The sequence below is a fragment of the Ischnura elegans genome, chromosome 11 (assembly GCF_921293095.1).
Source record: "Ischnura elegans chromosome 11, ioIscEleg1.1, whole genome shotgun sequence".
Classification (NCBI taxonomy): Eukaryota; Metazoa; Arthropoda; class Insecta; order Odonata; family Coenagrionidae; genus Ischnura; species Ischnura elegans.
The window spans coordinates 46,264,565-46,283,395 of NC_060256.1; the positions used below are offsets into that span (position 1 = coordinate 46,264,565).

The following is an 18,831-nucleotide window of genomic DNA, read 5'->3' on the forward strand; positions in this document are numbered from 1 at the left end:
GGAATAAATAAAAGAGCCAAACTAAAAGACTTAAAACTGTGCTTAAAATCTAGCATAAAACAATTCAACAATTAAGTATGAGCAAATGAAACTAAGAAATACTGAACACCAGCGAAATACTGGTACTAGCAATTATAATTTTAGACTACCACTCAAATTTAACTTTTAAGTATTTTACAAAAGGGTTTCCGACTTTTAAGAACTCCACAGAAGAAAGTAGATGTTTCAGAGCCGACAATACAGGTCCATTAAAAACTTATTTAAATAAATTTAAAAAATTAATTTTTCCCAATTAAATTTTAAATTCCATTAAAAACAGCGCCAGTGATGGTGCTACATGATCCCATTGGCTGTGACAAAGGGATAACATAGACCTCCAATATACATCTTGAATTACTGTTTTTTTTTTAATATAAAGTTACAATTTTGCAATTCAATATCTCGGTACTGAGCAAGGATAATGACAATTACATTGAATTTGAAAATTAAAAATGTGATAAGATTAAAAATTAATAGAAATATAAAACAGAACATTTAAGTTGAGGTATCAATGGAGCTTATCTCCAGCTGTTGGCTACAGGGCAGACACCTTGAGCTTACTGTTTACAAACACTCAGTCGCGGATTAAAGGGTGAGTTTCCCCTCCAACCGCAATTTCTAGAAAAGTTGAGAATATGGTAAACTTTAAGGAAGCACTCACGCATGAAAAGGTTCATTTCACCAAATTATTAAAACTTTCGTCGTCTATGTTCGTCAAAATTAATGGCTTTTGGGACAAACCGCGTCAAGATTTTAAAATGGCCAACGTTTCCTTGGCTTTACCAGAGATCATATATACTGGTTATTCGTCCTGATGGGGTCTCCCTCATTGGATAAGAAACGTTGGCTATTTTGAAGTCTGGACGCGGGTAACCGCAAAAGCCTTTACTATATATTTCACCAGCTTGGCAAAGTTTATAACTATTTTTGTACACCTTAAATTTATCTATCATTTTTCGAAGCTTATCGGATATCGGACGCCTTTTCGATGCGGAACGTTCATGAACCCGTCCACTAAAACGATGACCTGAATCTGCCTCTACTTACAAAACAACGGGGTATCTTACTTAGAGATTAAGGGAGCTTTGACAGTATTTTGGGTTACTTTGACACAGTGTCAAACTAGTATACTGTGCACTGATTCAAACTTTAGCAAGAGAAAAATCACCTGGAGTGTTTATTACACCCCTAGCTTTTATTAGAAATCATTGTAAATGGACTACTGCCTCTACAGTGCTGCAAGACATACTACCATAATAACACTAGAATTATAGACCAATAATACCCTTAAATGCGAAATGTGCGAAGGCACCGAATAACTATTTTTCTAATACATCTCAAATTCGTACTTAAGATGATCTTGATCCCAGTGTTGTTTAAAAAACGTGTTAAGCTCCCGTGATATCATTCAAATTGTCTGATATTTATATTTAAATTTTTTTCTCAGATAATTAAAATATTTAATATGTCAAAATGATGTCAAATAATCCCCGTTCAACAGTCATAAATTACCATGACTGGTAGAGCTCCGTTTTAAGGTGCAATCTGTAAATTAAATTGCGTTCGTGTTCCTGGGATCCACCGTGCATACTCGCCCGCTGATGTTCCTACTGCGTGAGCGTGCCGTCGCACATTGTCGCTTCCAGTGTAAGACCAGTCTTGGGCAATGAAAAGGCTGGCGGCCCACGGGCTCGCCATTCGATCGATGTAACTGATTAACATTCGCGGCACGGAGACAGAGGACAACGAAAAAGGTTGCAAGTCGATGTCGACGACACCCCGAATGGGAAATCTTAAGAATAACCTCCTCAAGGTAAAACGATGAACGAAAAAGAGTGGTAAACCGATAGAAGCTGGAACCAATGCGATTACTAAGAGTTTGATGAAACAGGAAGTGATTCACATAATAGGGTAGTTTCCATCATCAAAGAAAACGAAAGGCATTGATTGCGATTCCTTACCCACCATTAGTGTATTCATAATATACAAATCATTTGGTTTTAGACATCCCAGTTCAGACGAATGACAATGGTCAATTTTAACTGCAATTGAAAAATGCCAGATTGCGCCCATGCGATGCCACTCCACGTGACGTCATAGGGACCTAGTTTATATACCAGTAGATACGAGTACTAGGCATTTACGAGGAGGAGTTTTACATCGTCTGAGATTACCAATGCATGCATGACGCACAGAGCTCAGGGAAACATGTCTTAATAAATACCTATTAAAACTGGCTAAGGTCGGAAAGTTTTCTTCGTGTGATAAGGTATTTATAATCCTTATTTAAGCCAAGTGCTACCTGCTAGCAGGGTACTCTGCTACCTGCTAGCAGCCTGCGTCGTATCAGCGCTCAAAGCCTCGCCCCAAGGTCACCTCACTTGCGGCAGCGGGAAATAGAACGACGTCACACGGAGTTTTCCAAGCATTCATACTAAGCCGTCGCGTTTTCGCGAAAAATTGAAAATTTTCAATTTTCATTTAGTCGCGAAAAATAGATATCGTCATTTAAAAATCTAAAAGCGTGAAATACGTACTCCAGGAGTAATAACCTTTCGTTTTAGGCAATAAAAAAATAATAGGAAACCACCCTATTAGAGCGATACCTCACACTGAACATGGAAATATTTCTGCTTTGTACTCTCGCAGTGCCGTTGTAATGATATACCCATGTCTTTCGAGAAAAACTACGTCGTCGTATTTTGGCAATTACGTTCCACGGTCACAGAAGTCCACATCCTCAAATACGACCAGATAAAAAAACGCAATACAAGTATATAGTTAAAAATCGCAGGAGGGCAGACTTCCGGGTTCCGTCCACGTTGTAATTTTCAAATTTCAAAAATTGCTACTACTGCGAACCCGAACGCCGCGAAAACTTACATCAGAAATATAAGTAAAAATGTAAACCGTATCTCGGAGAGACTAATGAAATGAATGAACTATTTATCCACTTTGGATGATGAGACTTGTTTTCTCCACGAAAATATGAACTAAATTGCACAAACTCATCTTTTGATCAAACACATTTATTAAAAAAAACCTCACGAATATGCAGGTATTTACGTCTAATAGGTCTCTATCAATTAGATTACACGATCACGAAAAGGTTTCAGAAGTTAAAAATAAATCACCCCACCAAAACTAAACTGCGATGTTGCATAAGTATTTTAGGAATGCCGCACGTCACCAAGATGCAGTAGGCACTGCTAAGTTTCCGGGTTGTACTCCGCTTTGATACATCTTCCTGACTACAGTTTCGCCTGCATTGCAGAACGCGTCTTCAGGTTTGAAGTGTCGGATGCAAGTTTTTGACCGCCTTATGCTGAGTTAGGTTTTGGTCCGGTAAATCTGGAATGCTCAGTTTGTGGAAGAGTCTTTTCCAGGCGTTCGAGAACAAAGAGCTGTACTACCTGTTGAAATTAGATGCTTTGGTTACTTCGATAGCCTCTCGTGTAAGGCTACCTCACACGAGAGGCTATCGTAAAGGAGACAGGCAAAAACTTGCATTCGAGACTTTGCAAGCGCTCACTATTTGCCTGTTTTTCATCTTCTACTTCACTTACACTGGATAGTTAACACTGGTCGTTAAAACTTGTTGTGTCACTTGTCCCTTTAGTGCGCATTAAACGCACAATCAATGCAGATGAAGAGATGGAATACATACTCACCGACGGCTGGACCGTTTGCCGGCATAAATACTGATGCCACAGCGAACGATCGAACGAAAGTATTTGACACTTCAAACCTAAAGACGACAGCTTCATCGCCGGCGAAACGCGTCACGAAGATGAATTAACGTGATGGACTACCCGGAGAGCTATCTGCGCCGAATGCACCGCTTCACGGAAGCTTCCACCAACATTTCTCAAGTCGCAATTAAGGCTTACACTGACAACGGACAGTATGCGACGATTTCAATCATGTACACACCGCTGAACTTCTTGGAATCCTTCCAAGCGAGCGACGCGTCTAACAAACAATCGTTACGCAACCTCGTGTGGGTACTGCACACCCCTCTTAATGGTGCCGTCCTACGTGGATAACCAAGGCTTCATTGTGGGCGCAACTACTCCATCTCAAGTGGGCGTGTCCCTCGAAATGCCTTTGTGTACCTGAACTACGCTCATTTCGACTTCCTTCACGGACAACCTTAGTGCGCGAGTAATTTCACTTCCTCCATCACTTGATACGAGCCTCGATGCGGAATAGGTGCAGTGCATGTTAATTTACTTCAGCATAATTCCTATGATTAATCCAAACTGCAACTATCCCAATCACGGGCTATTAATATAGCTCCGATAATATTAAAACTCGGCTCTATAATCATTTGATTAAACCAAAGAGGAACGTAATTTCACATGACGGTTATTAGCTGCTATTACATCACTGTTTCTTGATCACACAGAAAATAGAGGAATATGAAGCGTATGTTTTGAAATGTATAATTTAAAATATGTAATTATTATCAGAAATATTTTCATCATTTGACAAATATTATTAGTTATAATTATAAGGAAAATTGTGTGTCCATGATACCCTCTCCATTTACGTGCAATATGCAGTATACAATGAAAAACTTTGAAGTCTTATCAATTGTCTATGAAAATATTTTGACAATTTTTGCGAAAAAAACTTTTTTAATTAAACTACATATTAGTACGCACAAATCCACACGCATTAATCAAATCTCATGAGTATCCACAAGGTAAATATAGAGATATATTAATTTCACATCTAAATAAAATAACCATAATAAGAATGGAAATTAACATATTTAAATATAAAATATTTCCCACTCTCATCATCCCCGTAACCTCGCAAACTATCCTTCAAATGCTCATGAACATTCTTCCTCCTTTAACTTTCAGTCAAGCGTTTTTAACCTTCGTTCGCTACGGCATCAGTATTTATTCCGGCACACGGTCCAGCTGTCGGTGAGTATGTACTTTGGTAGAAGAGGCAAATCAATCAAGATGTAAGCGAGAGAAAAAATAATAAAACCCATATGAAAACTCAACCACGGTAACTCGCCAACCGTCGAAGTTTTGAAAGATGCTAGCTTAGTAATGAGTTGTGGGATGAACGAAGAACTGTGCAGAAAATAACGAGATGAGGAAGATTACAGTAATATAAACGTGAGACTGAAGGCACAAGGTACTTGAGTGGAAGCATCATTGCGTTTCAACGGGATTGATTTAAGGCCCACGACTTGTCATCACTTTTGAAGTCTCGTTAACAAAATCATGAATTAATATCACTCTGACCTGGAATTGAAATAGTTCACTAATCATGGCTAAGATTGTGTACTAATCGTGATATCGGTTTCAGATAATAATCCGATAGCTAATACGAATGTCGATAGGTATTAATACCACCCACTTAACTGTGTTTTTCCATGAGAAATTTGTGTTTTCCTCCGCTAATAACTACACGGTTACTATAGAATAATGGTGCGGTTTCAGTCAGGGACGCAGCAAGGAATTAAGGCTAGGGGGGGTTTTTAGGCGCAACTAATACTTACGGGAGTGGGGGTATTGCATACCCACCAGAGTAAGCAGGAGTTGCGGATGCCCTCCTCCAGAAATAATTGAAGAATAATGGTTCAAAATGGCGAGTTTTACGGCTTTCTAAGGGATCTTTGATAGATCCTAGCACTATTTTATAAGTAATACTGATCCAAATAAGTAAAATGGATTAAACTAAAAAAATTCTCTGAACTCTGGGGGGGGGGTTTTATCCCCCAAAACCCCCCCTCACTGCGCTACTGGTTTCAGTATTTCATACTTTGGCCTCCGTGTTCAGATCTCACTCCTAGCGACTTTTTCTTGTGGGGGTACATCAAAAGCGTTGTTAATAGACGAAAATTTGCGACTTAAACCACCTTATGAAGAGGACGAGAGACTCAATGACAACCAGCACGAAGAAATGTTAACTAATGTTTGAACAGAAGTTGATTATCTGTTAAACGTTCGTCAAGCGACTCAGGGCGCACACATTGAAATTTATAGAGTACATAGAAAAAATTGTTTGAGATGACAAATTCTTAATATAAAAAACATAAAATGTAAGTAATTCTATTTTCATTTTAACCATGTTCAAAAACGCAACATTATTTTATGATAACCCTGTATTACATATAGAGTTGAGTAGCATTGAGTTGTTGTCAACCAGTAGACATTCTTCTCACATTTTCAAAGTCTTAGTTACTCCAAGTTAAGTAGTAAAGAATGAGGCCTCACTTTGCCGCAAGGGCCAAAAGCCTTTTCACTAGCCACAGGTGATGAAGAAGCGCGGAGAGATTTCCCGCTAATGACGCGAAAATTCGCCGCGTGGTTGAGCCACCTGCTTCCGTCGCTCGCGATACATATCCTTGATACTCCCACACTGTTGTCACCGTGCAGGATGTCCTGATCGCCTTCCCTTCATGATCCAGAGATTAAAAGGAGCCCTTTTCTACGAGCAGCAGGTGCAAACGCGGGGATTGAAAAAAAAACGGGCCTGCCACCGCACTTCCGTCAAGTGGAAACGGTCGGCCATCTGAAGAGCTAGGCGCGGGAATTAATGATCTACGTCACATCCGCTCCTATTCAATATCAACGTCGAGGGCTGAAAGTAAGGAAAATCAGAGGAAATGCGAGGACCATAGCATGCACTCGCTTTTTCACCGACTTTCAATTTTTTTCAAAGAAATTGTGCTACTAACGACCAAAATACTCAGTTCGCCTCAAAAGCTCTCCTTAATGTCCCTCGACATCACGGGGTGACCGTTAGTGCTAGATTCTGGTACAGTATTTCCCAAGATATGACAGCAGAGGAGGAATCAAGGATGGAGGCTTCCGAAATGTGGTGCTAAATAAGAGTGATGGGGATGAAATGGATCGACCGAGTAAGAAATGAGGCAGTCTTAATAAGAGTGGGAAAGAAGAGATGCCTTGAGATAACCTCAAAAAGAAAAAAAAACTATCAACTCCTACGTTCTACTTACAGCAGGAAATTTAAACAGAGAAGTAAAGAAACAATTTAAAAGAACTTAAATTTGGAGTATGCTTCTCTACGGAAGTGAGGCATGGAAAATAACAGCAGCGGAGAAGCCAAAACATAGGCTTTCGAAATATGCTGCCACAGAAGAATGATGAATATGAAATGGATCGACCGAGAAACTAATGAGGAAGTCTTAATAAGAGTGGGAAAGAAGAGATGCCTTGAGATAACCTTAAAAAGAAAAAAAAACTATCAACTCCTAAGTTCTACTTACAGCAGGAAATTTAAACAGAGAAGTAAAGAAACAATTTAAAATAACTTAAATTTGGAGTATGCTTCTCTACGGAAGTGAGGCATGGAAAATGACAGCAGCGGAGAAGTCAAAATATAGGCTTTCAAAATATGCTGCCACAGAAGAATGATGAGGATGAAATGGATCGACTGAGTAACTAATGAGTCTTTAGAAGAGTAGAGATTCTTCGAGAAAACCTTAAAAAGAAAATGAAGCAACGTAATCGGCCATATCTTGAGGCATGACGGCCTGATGAAGATAATCGTCGAGGGACAACTGTATGGCAAGAACAAAAAAGGAAGACCTTGAATAAAATGGATGAAACGGGTAAAGAAGGGTGTAAAAGAGATGATATAAGGAGATATGAAAAGACAAGTTGGATGGAGAATTGAGTGGAGAGCTGCGTTAAACCGATCTTAGGACTGATGAAACAGTTCTCGGGATTCCCACCGGGTGTGGTATTAGGTTAATTCTCCCAACGTTTCAATGGCTGAGTCTGCCATCGTCTTCAGGGGTTTACTCTTAATGATACTTTTTTACGGTACTTATTTATTTATTTATTCATATCCCTTGTTGCCGTTATTGCTGTGTGCGGATGTAGCGATTGATTATGGCATTCCAGGCACTGCTCAGTTGGAAGCTTTTATCTTTGTTTAAGCTCTTCTCCTCAAGGCTAATAGCAATTGCCTCCTTTACAATTCTATCCCAATAGTTATTAGTGCGGCACAAAACCTTCGTATTTTTGAAGTCCATCCTATGACCGAGGTCCAAGCAATGCTCCGCTACCGCCGACTTTAGCGGATAAAACAGGCGTATGCATCTTTCATGCTCCGTCAGATGTTTTTCGATCGTGCGGCCAGTTTCCCCAATGTAAACTTGCGACTAAATTAAGAGTAAACCCCTGAAGACGATGGCAAACTCAGCCATTGAAACGTTGGGAGAATTAACCCAATACCACACCCGGTGGGAATCCCGAGAAATTTTTCATCAATCTATAAGCCGGGAAAACCTAAAATTTTAAATCGATCTTAGGGCTGTTGACCAGTGATGATGATATCTCAAGGGATTGATTCCAGCGAGAAAAAATAAGCTACAAAGCTACGTAATTAATGGAATACCGTGCACCGCTGCCTTGTTCAACTTTCAGAGGACTAGGTGGTTATGACGAATGGTTAGACGTTAAGGAAATAAGAAAGCATAAAAATACAGTAAATTTCAAAGAAAGAGGTAATCACCGCCAAAACCGTCGGCCTATGAACGAGATGGAATGCATACTGCACTTAAATTACTAGGATTTTGATACCCGAGAGACAAAATACGAGAGAGGTGTTCCCAATTTATCCGAAATGGCAAAAAATATGTGAAAAGAGAAAAAAACTTTGTAAAGTTGGCGAAAAGAACAAACAGCATAATGGATATAATGAGGCTGATGATGGAATGAATAAATGGATTTTTTACTAAAGATTTTAAAACTCCTGCTCCTGAAAATTTTCAGATCGCATGCACTAAATTTAATCTTGAAATGATATCTTGGGATAACAAATAAAAGTGATCAAACATGACGGTTCATCTAATGATATCTATTATAATTTATCAACAACTTAACTCATTCAATCAGAAATATGTTAAAATATCGATGAAAAGTGAATATTTGATATCATGCAAATGTTACAGTGGAATATTGACAACTTATCTACATTTTCAAAATGCGGAATCATTAGGATTATAATATGTCTAAAGTACTCATCGAAAAGAAAAGTATTTATCCTTCCCCGGCCAAAAAATATTCAAATGCATTTAACTTCCAATTTGCTAGTAGAGACTGACGAAGAACACACATGTGCTCAAAGGGTACAACAGGCTTGAATTAACTATGGAATGAACAGGTTGAATGCAAAAACTACCATTATGTTCACTAATAAATAATATAAAATAAATATAATATAAAAACTAAATAAATATAGAATAAAAAAAAAAAAACTAATAGGCACCTGCTGACAGGCCTTGAAAGGCTTAGCGGGACCTAGACTTTTTTTTCACATTGTATTTCTTGTAAATGACATTTCATCTTTGATTAATGTTATCAATTTTTGTAAAATTTCTAATCTCTGCAATAAATATTATTATTATTAAAAAAAAAAAAAAAAAAAAAAAAAAAGGACTCCAAGCGTCTAACAACTTCCGGCACTCGTAAGCTAATGGTAAGATATAATACCATCAAGCCCGCTTTACAGAATATCAATGGAATTTAACTAGTAAAGAGATTAAACGACATCTTAAACCCCCTTCGAGTCATGCAACCCGCATCACACAGTATAAGCCGTACGTCATGACATTTTCTTTACAAGTTAATTTTACACACTTCAATAAACTTTAAAGAGCACACATATAGGCAGAAATTCGCAAAAAATAATTCCGTATTACTCATAAGATACTTTGATGAAAGCAAGGAATTTTTCAGCCAATATTGCAAAGAGTTGTTTGTTAATCTGTACATGTACTATAACAATTTTATAAAATATCATACATGATATAACAGTTTTCAGGCTCATTTAGTCTAAAGTACATATAATTCAAAAAATTTGGCGCCGGAAGAAACTAAGCCACAAAAAACTGAACTTTACATTTTAATAATCAAAAACACTTTATTCCACTTTCCTTCTATAATATATTCCTGAGAATACTGCAATAATTCTTTGCCTAACTGAGCTTCGGTGGTCCGGGGTGCAGGCTTCAAACCTGTAGCTGACTAACGTCAGAGTGGTTCGATTCCACCTGTTGGGCGACAATTTTTGCTTATTTTGGATTGCAATCGGAAGTGATAGCGTGAAGCTGAATATGAACTACTACCCCACTATGCCTCAAGGATTGTGGAATAACCCTGAATGTCAGCATTGTTATTTGGAAGTGGCGAAAAATTCAAACCACCTACTCGTAAAAGCATTCATCCTATTCCACGGCTCCTTTCACACTTCCTTATTCTAGGTAATTATATACACCACGTGGCCTGCCCAAACGGTTTCCCACAAAATCACAGACGTTTTATCGTAAACGAAACAACAAGGAACTAAACAGTATCTATTCTCGGTAAGAAATTATTAATTAAAATTGAAATCAAGATAAAATATAGTTTCATACAATAATATTTATAAATAAATTAATCCCCTGCAGCTGAGAATTACTATAATTCTATTGAGTTTTATTGCTGATGAATTCCACAAAAATACGAGGAAAATGAAGAGCTAATTTCAATGTTCCATACCAGTGTATCAATAAACCACACATTTCGACGCTGATTGTGTTTTGCGGGTCAAAGCAGCTCAGAGTCGGCACTTCTCTTCACCAGGACGTAAGAGCAAAACGATAATTTACGGTGAGAGTGATTTATTGCCTCCTTTACACTACTTTAAGCTCTGAAAACTTATAATGCAGCACATAAAATCCGCAATAATTACAGAATGTATACTTACCCACAAAACATTAACTGCAAGTACTTCCAAAACTATGAATATTGCACTGTACCCCTCGGCTTCATGTCCTCAATTACGACCTTAAGGTAAAAATATTGGCCTTCTTTCGTAATTTTTGCCACTGCTGAATGCTGGAACTGTAGCCGTCAATAATTATTCTTCCATTAACCTACACAGTGACTTCTTCCCTATGGAAAACTTTCCCTTCCTTATGAAATTATTCCCTTCCAAGTAAGGGAAGCCTGCGCCTGACATAGATCACGTCCATCCTCCTACTGCAAAGAGCGTAGACCACGTCCTAACCGTTAAAAGTCCGTCCTCAGAGGATAGGAGCAGAAGAATATCGATTTTTTCCATCCATATCAGTAGACAAGAATGTTGGCACGCGAGGCATTCCGCCTAAGGCTATGAAAGAAATGTTGAATAGAGAGTCGACTCATACTTGCATACTGCTGAGCCCACTAATCGCAATTCGACTTGAAGGTTAACATTCCTAACTGAGATCAGAGACGGCAGGTTCCATACTTAGGGCTTAACCCCTTCTAACCTAGAGCTGCTTCTGTGAGAAAGTAATTTTCAAGACTTCTCATTTTAAACACATGAAATTTTTCTACTCAATCAAAATTATTGTGACAGCAACATAGTTCGCCATAAAAATGTACAGCACAAAAGAACACGGAGTTTAAATATTTCCAGAATAGAGCCAAAAACGTACATATGTTTGATGTTACTTAGAAGCAACATTAGATTATAATGGGTTAATAAGATTCAGTATCACTCCCTAAATTTATTCAGGTATTCAATAAAAATGAGAAAATCATAACAACAAAACATGGTCCAGTTGTACAAAATCATTCAAAAGAAAACTTTTCCATGAAAAATCTTTTGTTTATATTGATGTTCATTTTTATAAGTCTACTTCCCAAAGGAATTTGCAGAACACTCGGTAGGCTAAAATTAATCTTTGAGAGGCTTTTGGCGCAAATTAATTACAACTCGGATCTATGACAATGTGATTTAGACTGCAAGAGAAGGTCCATAAAAAATAAAAATCACAGTACATTTTATTCCTCTTATGATTACAACTTGAATCGTGCTCACGGAAGCTCGCAAATAAAACAAAATGACCCAGCGGAGCTTCTAGTACAACACTAATAACATTGCCCGTTCACAACAACTGTGAAATCTGATTCTAGAACACGTTATGGACGAAAGTAAAAAAAATGAAAGAGTCACAACTCTAATATTGTAAGCATTGAAACTGAGCCAAAACTCGAACCAGTTTCGTATTCATTTGTCGAATCAATAGCACGCGCGTGAAATATCGACGGATTTTGGAATGTTGCCACCATATCTATATCGTGCCTCATTACGCTCACTTTCAATAGGGTGGTTTCCTATTATTTTTTTATTGCTTTAATCGAAAGATTATTTTTCCTGGAGTACGTATTTCACGCTTTTAGATTTTTAAATGACAACATCTATTTTTCGCGATTAAATGAAAAGTGAAAATTTTCAAGCGCGCGAAAACGCGACGCTTAAGTATGAATGCCGGGAAATATCTCCGTACGTCGTATTTCTGGTTCCCCCTCCCGCCCGGTGAGGTGACCTTGAGGCGAGGCTTAGCGCTGATACGTCGCAGGATGCTAGCGGATAGCTGAGTACCTTGCTGGATGGTAGCGCTTGGCTTAAAAAAGGTTTATTAATATCTTATCAAACGCAGAAAACTTTCCGAACTTAGCCAGTTTTAATAGGTGATTATTAAGACATGTTTCCCTGAGCTCTGTGCCTCATGCATGCATTGGTAACCTCAGACGATGTATAACTCCTATCCTCTCGTGTAGAAACTAGGTCCCTGTGACGTCATGCGGAGTGGAATCGCATGGGCGCCAATCTGGCCTTTTTCAAATGAGGATAAAATTTGACCCTTGCCATTCGTCTAAACCGGTATTTCAAAAACCAAATAATTTGTGTATTATGATTACACTAATGATGGGTAACGAATCGCAATCAATGCCTTTCGTTTTCTTTGATGAAGGAAACTACCCTATTGTACTCACTCGCTGAAATCGCTCAGCGGAGAGGGCTGGCTAGGTAAAAGTTGAGTAATGACTCTAAAAATATCATCAATAAGACATAAGTTGACTCTCAAAAGAGCACCAATCGTGGTTACCTTGGAAAAGTTATGAGTGATGTATACGAATAGAAAATAATAAGTGTTTGTTCGATTCGTTTTCCAATGTAAGTGGATAGTTAACTTTCGATACTTAACATTCCAATGATTTGTATGCGATTCCAATGATAAGATCCTCCAGGATTACGCTAAACAATCCTGATGAACTATGAATTACAAACATAAATTTTATGTTATGACGCTAACTTATTCCTCTTAAAATGCGGTAATCGTGATTAAGAGGAGTAAATATTAATATGCGTGGATGATAATCTGAGAATAATTAAGAAATATATGTTAATTCAGGCATATTTTGAACTAAATTCAGGTTTGATTTTGAACCAAGGAAAAAGAGAAATAGCGTAGAGAAACATTTCAAACAAATTCATGGGCCTCATACAACGCGGAAAAACATGACGATTCCATTGCATCGTTCTGAATTGTTTTAATTTTTTCTTGAGCTCCTTAAAGCCACCTGGAATATTCACTGGTACACAACCATAATTTTCACTACTACCCAATGATTGATGAAACTTCCATAAGTCTGCGGACAATGGCAAATTCGTAGAGACGATATCATGAAATTTTTAAAGGTTTTAGAAGCAAAATGAATTCTCCACAAATTCCAAATTAAAATTAAAGAAAAATAGAAAATAACTACAAAAATTTGACCGATCCATTAAAAAGATGACTAACTGTTACGTGATACTGGATAACGTTTCGAATTATTTAGTCAAGAATCTAAATGATGCCGCCAGAATTGGCAGACTTTTAGATTGCTACATCAAAACTTTTCGCCATCAATACTTAAAGAGGCATGAAAATAGATAAATAAACCTTTCTTCAGTTCTCATAAAAGCGAATCGTGATAATCAGATATACAAGGTTATTAATCGTATCCAATGTCTTCATTTTATGCCAATAAACTCCACCTCATAAACACGCTCTGTGAACCATAAATATCCTCTCGAAGTCGTTACTGAAATCACAATTATCACGCATTTCACAGCGAGCATGTTTTTCAATTCTTGAGGGCAGTTCTTTACCGGAAATAACCATTTTCCTTAGTAAAAATCAACATATTTTACGCACAAGATGTCTCACTACACGAGTTACTCCTGAGGAATGTGAATAGTTACACCGAAAAATATAAAACAAGTATCAATCTTCTGAAGAATACTAAAACAATAGCTTCAGCAGGAAGTTTAGATTAATACTAAACGGTACAAGTGGAAATTATAATATTCCACCTGCGATTCTGAGAGCTAATATTTGTTGCACGTAATTCCACTGGGAAATTAATTCTTTCAGGAGTCACATAAGTAAAAATAACACCACTATACTGAGTGAATTAAAGAGAAACGAAAATGGTCATCTTTTATGATGCATAATTCTGGGAAATAACGATAATTTATTTATGACTCTGGAGGCAATTTCATTCATCTCGATTATATTCACAAGCTAAGGGGAAAATGCCTAGGATAAGGAATTTATTAACGGGAAATTATACCAATAATGTACCTATAATTTGGAAATCAGCAAGAACTTTGCAATTGTCATAAAATGCAAGGTAAATATTAAAGAATTAAGTACCCAATTCCAAGTACGGCAAAAATGAATCACCACATTTTTCCGCCTTTACTGACTACCGGGTTAGTCGCGTTACACACCAGTCCATTATGATAATTTAGCAAAGACTCGGAAAATTACTCGTAATCACATAAGTAAACAACAACTGGGGAACTTCCGTGACCTCCTTGAAGAAAGATTACATGCCGTACAAGGAGACAGACTAAATTTTTAATGGAGCCAAAGAATAAAAGCACAATTACAATTATTACTCTGCTTTTACGGAGTATTCATCGTAAGGTAATCAACAGAAATTAATACACTAAATTGCCCCATTGCCTGATGAAATACGTTTTACACTGCTCCGAAAAAATTATAATCTTTAAGAACTGGCGGGAGAAATGAATAACTAAACATCTGCGTTTATAATTCCCTAATGGTGTGCTTATCCATGATTTAGTAAATTCAGAGAACAAATTAAGATGAATTATTTGCACTCTTAACTGTATTTCTAAAGAAACGCTCAAAATACTAAGAAAGATTGTTGCGAGACAAAAAGTGCATGTCATTTTTATGATAATTTAAAAATTTAATCTTCTAATTGTACTTCATCGACGGACACCCACAAATATTAGGTTTTCTTAGCCAAACGTCCAGGATGTTTCATTTAAAAATCTGCATTTTTACACTTCTTCTTATGGCAAAACTACTTTCCGTAGCAAAATTCTGCCACCCTATTTTGAAAATCAATACCTCATCAAGCACTCATAGAATGGAAACTATTTTTATGCCAATAAGGATATCATTATGATCCCAGACACGGAATTTTAACGCATTTTTCTGGGTACCGCACCGATGCATCGTGTTCACGGCTTTGTAGCGACAAAAAATATCATGGCATCAAAATTTTCTTCGGGAATGTTGTAGCTAAAGGCTTTCACAATAGTCAATGAAGTTTGGCGATATTAAGCTTCATGACATTTTTAGTAATTGACACGAATGTAAAACGTCGTTATTTTCCGATTCGCGTACCCGATGGAATCGCTGTTAAGATTGTCTTCTTCCTGTAGAGTCCATAGTTGTACATGTACTGCCACTAATCATATAGCTACGGATACAGAGTCAAACCATTTACTACTGTCGGCGTCAAAATGATGTGCCGCTGTACTTTGCAAATTTATATCTGGGCTTCTGCGCATGATAATACTGAATATTAATAATGAATCATACGTCATTTTAAATAAAATTTTATTCTTAATTGTGATTCATTTTTTGTTTTATGAAAAAATAAAAAATACACAAAAGCCATTTTCTTGATCTACATAAATGTTTGCGACTTATTGTGAAAGATGAATGCTGTAGACGTGGTAGTTTTCACTAGGTTGAGTTACAAAGGTAATGAAGTTGACAAAACGGCTAATTTTAGGGTGCGCGGAGTCACTTATTTCACTGGTGTGTCTACATTTTTGATTTTTTCATAAAAAAATACATCGGAATTAAGAATAAAATTTTCTTCAAAATGACGTACTTGGTATTCATTATTTTATCATGCGCACAAGCCCAGATCTAAATTTTTTTTTTTTTTTTTTTTTTATTTATTTATTAAATTATTCAAACACAGCCAAAATGGCCTTTACATTGAATACAAAACATAAAATCTGCAGCTTTAACAAATGTAAACTATAAAAAAAATATACAAAGGATATAAAAAAGAAAAAAAATGGATTCAGTAGATGGCTTTTCGAAGCTGCCTCTTGAATGACCTGATGGGCATTGAAAGATCCAGGGAAGGGTGAGTACTCGAAATGGCATTGAAAGAGGTAGGGAGTCTGTAAAAAAGTGATCTCTGAGAGAGAGAAAGACGGAATTTAGGTTGGTGTAGTAGGTGGTTATTACGGAAGGAGCGAGAGGGAATGTGGAGTGAAAAGAAAGGCATCATATCTGAGGATCGGAACTTGCCATTTAAGGCATTGTAAATGAAGGAAATATCATGGAAATTCCTACGGGAGGATAGTGGGACCAATGATAGGGCAGACATTACTTCAGAGCGAGAAGAATTACGGAGGTGAGGAACACGGTGTCGGACTACTGAAATAAAGAAATTAACTGGGCGTTCAAGAATTTTAAGGTTGGAGGGGCTGGCAGTGGAGTAAATGACGGAGCAGTACTCGAGGATTGGGAGAACGCAACCGGTGAAAATAGCTCTCATGGCGATTGGATCGGTAACAGAAGTGAGTCGATAAAGAACTCCTACAACTGACATGGCCTTGGATTTCATTTTGTTAAGGTGCGGAAGAAAAGTTAGTTTGGGGTCGAAAGTAACACCCAGGTCATTGATGGAGGAAGCAATCGGAACAATTTCATTAAAAATAGTATATTTATGAGGAGTGGGGGTGCGTTTTAAAGAAAAAGGTATGTATTTTGATTTGCTTGTATTAATTTTGAGTTGCCACTGAAGGCACCAAGCCTCGAGGGAATGAAGGGAAGACTGCAAAGACTGAGAGTCAGAAGTATTCTCAACTCTTTTGAATATTTTGCAGTCGTCTGCAAAGAGGAGAATTCCGCATGCGTTAGTAAGTGCACAGCTCGTAATATCGTCAACGAAAAGGGAAAAGAGAAGAGGTCCGAGAACGCTGCCTTGGGGGACACCTGAAAGGATGGGGATGCTCGGAGAAGACGCTCCGTCAAGAACAACTCGCTGAGTGCGGTCGGTTAGGAAATTCGATAGTATAGATAGGAAAGAGCCGTGGATATTGTAGCGATGAGACAGTTTGTGGATAAGAAGGGTGTGGTTGACGGAGTCGAAAGCTTTAGCAAAGTCAATGTAGCAAACGTCTAGTTGAGAAGAGGCTTCGAAAGCAGCGGTGATATGCTGATGTAGGATAGATAGGTTCGTAACAGTGGAGCTAGCAGGAAGGAAGCCATGCTGCTGGGGTGAGATGTAAGCGATAGTAAATGATAGAAGTCGGTCATGAATAACACGTTCGAATAAAATAGAAAGAATAGGGAGGATAGACACAGGACGATAGTTACTTACATCATCTTTTTTGCCGGATTTTAAAATGGGAGTTACAAGTGCTGTTTTCCAAGTTGAAGGAAATGATCCCGCTGAAAAGAATCGGTTGAACAATTTACAGAGGGGGATGTGGAGAGTATCAGCTGTTCGGTGCAGAAAGAGTGATCCGAGGCCGTCGGCTCCAGTGGCTTTGTTGGGAGGCAAAGATTTAAGGAGGCGTAGAGTCTCCTCAGGCGTAACAGAGACCACGGTAAGTGAGTGAGAGCAAACCGGATTAAGTGTTGGAAGTTCGAACTGTGGAGTGGGAGGGGTGAAGTTTGAGGAAAAGTATTCGTTAAAAGCCGAAGGTCGCTCAACCCCCGAGAAAGACCCTTGGTCTGATTTAACGATGGATGGTATTCGGGCTGATTTCCGTTTCGAGTTAAATAATGACCAGAAGCGTTTAGGGTTAGAAGCCATGTCATCTGTAATTGATTTGATGCTATTACTATAATCGCGGCGTAAGAGGTTCCGCGACACTCTACGAAGGGAAGAAAATGAGGCATATGTGTGGGGATTGGGAAAAGACTTCCAAAGCTTCCAAGCAGCTCTTTTGTTTTGAAGAACTCGGGAGGTTTCAGCTGTGAGCCACATGGGTTTTTTCTTCGATATTCTTCGGGAGGGAACGAAGTCATTGGTGACAGCGTGCACAAAGTCATAAAATACTTCCATAGCGTCATCCGGGGACCCGCTCTCCAGGAGACCCCAGGGCAGGAGGGAGAGGGTGTAGTTGATGGCTTCCCAGTCGGCCTTCTTCCAAGATTTCACTGACCGCGCTGGTGGCGAAGTTTGGGCAGAAGTGCGGTGGGGGAGGGACATGGGCAATGAGAACTCGAGCGAGGAGTGGTCGGAGTTGAAAATATTCCTGCATGTGGTGGGAGAGTTTACACTGAATGAGGAAAGGATGAGATCCAAGGTTGCCAAATTTCTGGTGGGGAAAGGGTTGCACTGGAAAAGGCCCATGCCGTCTATAAAATGATCTATAAGAAACGTGCCATTGTTGTCGGCACTGATGCCACTAGTCTGGGAACTCCATGTGATCGGGAGGTTGAAATCCCCAAGTAGGATTAGGTCACCATGGGTGTGAACGCGGAGGACCGACTCAAGGCATGCCTCTAACACTGATACATCACTTGAAGGGGGACGATAGAAGCAGCCAATGAAGAGTTTTTTCTTCCGGATTCCACAACCATCCTCAAGCCGAATTTCTACCCACACTATTTCGCACTCAGTTTCGAGATCGAAACGT

At 38.4% G+C, this 18,831-nt stretch overlaps 1 protein-coding gene and 1 non-coding gene across 16 annotated transcripts in view; one reads left to right on the top strand and one right to left on the bottom strand.

The window, feature by feature from the left end:
- LOC124168485 (AMP deaminase 2) overlaps positions 1-18,831 on the bottom strand; it is a 221,771-nt gene that overhangs the window by 63,787 nt on the left and 139,153 nt on the right. The window lies entirely within an intron of this gene.
- On the top strand, positions 10,014-10,100 carry Trnastop-uca. Its single transcript has one exon. It is a non-coding gene; the product is annotated as a tRNA-Sec (tRNA).